The sequence below is a fragment of the Xenopus tropicalis genome, chromosome 1, assembly GCF_000004195.4.
Source record: "Xenopus tropicalis strain Nigerian chromosome 1, UCB_Xtro_10.0, whole genome shotgun sequence".
NCBI lineage: Eukaryota > Metazoa > Chordata > Amphibia > Anura > Pipidae > Xenopus > Xenopus tropicalis.
The window spans coordinates 44,685,586-44,692,136 of NC_030677.2; positions in this window are offsets into that span (position 1 = coordinate 44,685,586).

Consider the following 6,551-nt stretch of genomic DNA (forward strand, 5'->3'; position numbering starts at 1 on the left):
TGGAGCAGTGGCATGGATCTATATTAATCAGTTTAGTCTGTGCCAGTATAATCATTTACTATTGTTTAATTACTTAACTATGTTTAGCTTTTGCCCAAATCTTTGTCCATTATAAAGATCAGTAGATCATATGCAGGGATGTAACTTAGGGTCTCTGGATACTGCTTCAAATATATTTCATAGTAACCCCCAAGTTGTGCAACCCCAACCTGTGCACCTTCTGCCCCCCTCCAGTTTATGGCTTTGTGATTGTTCCTGGTGCCACCCACCTGTATGGTTTCACTTGTGGCATAGATGGGTGTGGGAAAGCTGATACTAAAGCTGCCGGGTCCTTAGCAGCCCACCCCCCCCCCATGCAGCCACAGAGTCTGCTCCTTCTATTGTTCACTGCTGATCAAATGGCTCCCAGCTGCATGAATTTGGGAATATGGTCATATTTTGGGTATGTGGCTAAACAAGTTGCCATATAGAAAGTAGGTGCCAACCAACCGTTTTTCTTTCTGTATAAAAGCCTAAAAGCACACAAAAATTGTGGTCAAACTGATATATTTTTAGATCGGTCACTTATTATGCATAAAAACATATAACTTTGTAGCCAGCTTTGGTGTATGTTTTTAGGGAGACAGAACATAAAATAAAGGAAGATTGTTGAGGGGAATCTACTGGCTATTTAGCCCAAGGCTGGTCCTGCTTGGGAATTGCGTCAGAACCCTGAGATATTATGCAAACAGAATGGTACATAATTGCCCCTGCCGCTTATGTAAATGTAGGGCAGGTTTTATCCATACCATTTGTTGGAGCATAATGTATATATCGAATTTATATAGGAACAAATTTCTATGATCTGAACATCCCATAAAGGCAGGGATGTAAGAAGAGCACACAAAGTGGTGTATGTAGCATTATAGTGGCTTAACTGCAGCCAGGGCTGGAACTAGGGATAGGCAGAAGAGGCACGTGCCTAGGGTGCAACTAAGGGGCTATGCACGTATCTCAACTCCCTACCTACTCCTAGTTTGGCTCAGTTACCTCCATGGCTCTGCCTAGTGCAGGTAAACCCCCACGTTCCATCATCAATCCACTCCTTACCCACTCCTCACCTTACTGTGGCAGAGGCTGGGCAATTGCAGCAATTCATGCACTACATCAGAGATCCCCAACCTTTCTTATTATTGAGCCACACTCAGACGTAAAAAGTGTAGGTGAGCCAAACAAGCATGAAAAAAGTTCTCTGGGGATGTGAGGGCTGTGATTGGCTATTTGGTGGCCCTATGTGGACTGCTGGCCTGCAGAAGGCGCTTCTTGGAGTAAAAATCTGTCTTTTATGCTTCCAAAACTTGTCTCCAAGACAGAAATGTAAAAATAAGCACCTATTTTGAGGCCATTGGAAAGCAACATCAAAAGGGGTGGTGAGCAACATTGGCTTACGGGCCACTGATTGGGGATCACTGCCCTTCATGTTTCAGCCAAACTAGCCTTCCTCATGTGCCTGCATAGACAAAAACATGTAATGTTTAAATTTGCTGAAATAAAGACACCATGGTGAAGTTGTTATAAGCTACTTCTTGTGCTCTCTAGGTAAAATGTGTTTAATAGGTCTTTAACAGGTTTTAGCACCCAGCATGGGGTGGCTGCTTGTTGCAAAGCATATGCTGAAAAGGGAAAGGACCAACTGATCTGTGTGATATAAGATATAAGTGATATAAGAGCTTATTTTCTAAGCAAGTGCAAAGATTTACACAAACACTGTACTTCTCACAATGCAGTCTTATTTCCCCAGAATTGAAGCATAACCGTGATGCAAGGTATAGAGGAACATGTGAATAAATAAGCCCTATGGTGTTCAGTCTGGAACAGTCATGCCCAGCACATTCCCTAATGAGACAGTTATTCAGTATACTACTACTTGTTGTATTATATTAAGATTTTGTCTGAAGGGGGTTATGGAGCTCCTCAGAAGGCTGGGGATTAATAACATTAAAGGGCTGCCACCGAGCTTCAATTTGGATGGTCCTAATCTAAAATATAGTGCAAAAGCTAAATGTTTATATGTTAAGAACAAATATCATTTACATGGGGGTTAATTCTATTAATGGTCCAAATCTGAAATTACTCATTTGCTTGCTTGTTCACCACATCAGTGCACCCCCGCCACCCACCTGCATCCCACTCGACTTGCCACTCTTAGTCTGTAGCCGCTCTGCGCCCCCTCTGTGCCCCCTCTGTCATTGCACCCCAGACAAGTGTCTTTTTCATCCTACACCTAGTTCTGGCCCTGCAATAAATTCCTCACTCCAGGTACTGTATGTGCCAGGCCATGATTACCTACTCCAATTAATACCTGTAACTCCAATGTACTTCAGTTATTACAGGTAACTCCTAAGAACTAATTTTGAGAAAGGGAGTTGTCACTTCAAGATCCCTGTTGTCTATTTAAAAGGATGCTGTGCACGGACTTGAGGGCTCATTTACATCCACAAGTGCAGTGAGCAAAGTGCAATCTCCATGTTTTTTTCCTACAATGCAGACTTTTCTCCTAGAATTCTGGCTTTATTGTGAGTGCAAACAGGTGATTCTCTTAACCCATTTGCACTTTGCCTATAGCAATTTGCCAAAATAGACCCAAATGCGGTTGCTCTTTATCAGAAATAGAGATGTAGCGAACTGTTCGCCGGAGAACTAATTCGCACGAAAATCGGGTGTTTGCAAGTTCGCGAACTTTTAGCGATGTTCGCAATTTTGGGTTCGCCTTAGCTGGAGCCAAATTTTGACCTCTCACCCCAGAGCCAGCAGATACATGGCAGCCAATCAGGCAGCTCTCCCTCCTGGACCACCCCCAGACCACTCCCTTCCATATATAAACCGAAGCCCAGCAGCCATTTTACATTCTGCCTGTGTGTGCTTGATGAGTTAGCATAGGGAGAGAGCTGTGCAGGGGTTTGAGGGACAGTTTAGGTAGGTTTGCTCACTAGTAATCTACTTTCTACTGCTCTGTATTAGCACATAGGGAGAGAGCTGTGCAGGGGTTTGAGGGACAGTTTAGGTAGGTTTGCTCACTAGTAATCTACTTTCTACTGCTCTGTATTAGCACATAGGGAGAGAGCTGTGCAGGGGTTTGAGGGACAGTTTAGGTAGCTTTGCTGACTAGTAATCTACTTTCTACTGCTCTGTATGTAGCTGCTGTGGGCAGCTGTCCTTCTGATCTCATCTGCTGTAACCCAATAGTCCTTGTAAGGACTGCTTTTATTTTCTGATTACTGATTACAACAATGTATTTTTCAGAGAAATTTTTGCCCTTGATCCCCCTCCTGCATGCCACTGTCCAGGTCGTGGCACCCTTTAAACAACTTTAAAATCAGTTTTCTGGCCATAAATGGCTTTTCTAGGTTTCAAAGTTCGCCTTCTCATTGAAGTCTATGGGGTTCGCAAAGTTCGCAAAAGTTCGCACTTTTTGGCAGAAGTTCGCAAACGGGTTTGTTACATCCCTAATCAGAAATCGGGTACAATTGTGCCAAATGTTTTCAAAATCTGACTTGTGTAATTTCTTTCTATTTCTTATGTAATTTCTTTCTATTTCTTGTGTAATTTCTGTCTATTCCTTCAGCCCAAGGGTGAAAAGTCTGAGTGGGGTTCCTTGCAGTAGGTACATTTATACCAACAGCAGCATGCTGAGTTCTACCTCTAGAAACCCTCACTGAATTGCCCCTAAATCTCTTCTTAGTCCAGGTCTACAAGCTACATATCCCTCCCTGAAGCTGCTCATGGACAAAATGAACAAAGAAAGGAGCTGAGCCAAAGTCATAACATGGAAGGGAGGAGGTAAGCGGCAATGTGTGAATGGTGGTAGTTTGCAAACAAGTCTCTGGTGACACTGCCTGAAATCTTGAAAAAAAAGAGAATAATACTTTTGTAAATAACCTTCCTCTTTCTTATAATACAGCTTTAAGAACCGCCCCCCCCCCCCCCCATATCTGGGGCATTCCTGGTGTTTCTAATGCCACCTATGGTAGCTCACCTAAAGTTCAGATGCTAAAACAAGATCATTACTGTCTATAAGCGTAAGTGGTAACATAGAAAAACAACCAATAACTGATACCAGAGGTTAAGAGGGCCCTGCTCAGGAGAGCTTCTCTCTACACTGGAAAAAGACTAAATTCCATCTAAAGACCTATCTGATGCAAGGTTTTCATCTTGGTTCAAGGCTAAAACAGCACTGCTGATGCTCCCCATACACTTGTAATGTATAATGGGCAACTCTTCTTCACTAAAAATGCTTTCAAGGGTCATGAATCTGTGCAGCCTGGGAGCTACTGTTAGTGTCAACCTGTTGGAACCAAGAGAACTCTGGGTGTGCCTAAGGCCTCCCCTAGTCCTTTATTCCTGCCACCTGTACCAACTGCCCCACTTGGGCTCCACTGCCACTGTCCTTCAGTTGTGCCTCAAGCATGCAGTACCAAGATATTGGCCATGCCCCTTGTGTGTGCAATATAAACAGCTGATGTTACTCTGTAATAAGCAGTTCATATAAAGAGATCCATTGATTAATGTGCTAATAACCAGTAATTTCATTGGTGGTCAGTGGAGTTTGCCCCATGCTCCTTCCTGCCCCTGCTCTGGCTATCATTGCTTGATATGGAAGTTATGGAAGTTTATACACAAGTTAGCTAAACTGCATAAGTTTAGGGGCCCAATAATTTTGCTGTTGGGCCCAATAACTAGTCAGTAGTAGTTCATAAAAATAGTAAAAATAAAATAGTAAAAATAATTAATGTGCTAATAAGTCAGTTTTTTAACTGGGCGTCAAGTGGAGTTTATACGTAAGTTTTTTTGAAAGTAATGTAAGTTTTTGCATAAGTTGTGTAAATTGCATAAGAGAAGGGGCCCAGTGATGTTGGTGTCCGAGGTCTAAGAAACTTATATCTACCCTTGCTCGCCTTTTTCATTATGTTCTAGGAGACTGAGCGGCCGAGAGCAGTTGTTTTGTTGGGCCTTTCCTAAGCACATTGCTAGTGTTCAGTGTAGATTCAGCTGTGCCATCCTCGGTGCCACAGTCTCCACTTACCTAATTAAATCATCCTCCAAAGTCCAGTGGTCCCCTTTTTTCTCTTAGAATTCCATCTATCTATGTAATGGTCTAGCCCCTGGCACCCATATGCCCTTTACTCCAATGGCCCTTTATGCATTATCTAGGTCCTTTTTTTCTTTTAGTGCTATCTGGCTAAGGGGGCTCCATCTGGGTCTGAGGGGCCAAGATGAATCAGTGCCTCAACATTTTTTTCTTCTGCTTCTGGTTACAACAACAGGAACTACACACCCATGGGGACCTTTCAGCATTTCCACATGCCTCCATTTCTTCCCAAGCATTTTGCCCTAAGTTGCCCACCTAGGGTACCCCTACCAACCACTCACCATGCCAACCATTGCCAGGATGACCCTTTGAGCTGCCATGTGAATCCTGCTAACCAGCCACCCTTTCAAATAGCTATATTTTGCCTGTAAGTTGGGTTGCTATATGGCAGGGATCTCCAACCTTTTATACCTGTGAGCCACATTCAAATGGAAAAAGTTTTGGAGAGCAACACAAGCATGAAAATGGTTCCTGGAGGTGCCAATGAGAGCTATAATTGGCTAGTTGATAGCCCCTATGTTCACTGGCAGCCTACAGAAGGCTCTGTTTGGCAATTACACAATCAAAGCTTGTCTCCTAACTAGAAATTCAAAAATAAGCACCTGCTTTGAGGCCAGTGGGAGCAACATCCAAAGGGTTGGCGAGCAACATGTTGCCCCCGAGCCACTAGCTGGGGATAACTTAGGGGGTGCTTCCTTTCTGCCCAGGTTACCTGCTCAGGACCACTTGTTATGTGACACATAGATGGCTCTGCCTCTTGCTTATCAGCAGCTCTACAGAGGTTCCACCAGATGTTCCTTCCCCTGTGCTGCACCAATCTCCCAGGTTTCAAGGGAGTCAACAGTTAGTAACTGTCCCAGGAATAGTGATTGTGTATACATATACTTACTGTATGTGGGTATGTTTGGGTGGACACTACATGCAGTATTCCAAAAATGAATTTAAAAAGTCTCTGGATGCAGAAAATATCTGTACTTGTTAATAATGTTATCAATACAGATGTCTACACCTACAAAGCAGTTTGTTCAAAGGAAATTTCTAAATTTCCATTTATCTCAGTGACACTTATGGCTCTTAAATATCTGAGGGTTTCTTAAAAAAAACAGGCACTATTGCAGAAATCCCCATTGCTTGTAGCAGGGAGAGCTAAGAGGAAGAGTGAAAAGTTACCCAGCAGAGCGCACTGCGCACAGTGCATTCTCCAAGGCCTAAGGGAAGGGGGAGTGAGAGGAAACCTCTCTGTCAGCTCTTTCTTTCCCACAGTTCTATTAGTTCCCAACCAGTCACCCCATGTCCAGCCTGAGCCCCTTCACTGCCTCTCAGAAAGCATGCCCAGAGTCGTTAAAGCAATTAAGTAAGCCCTTAATCGGCTGTTCCGCCAAGTTCAAGGGAGATCTTGGATAGAGGTTTGTTCAAGGGATTT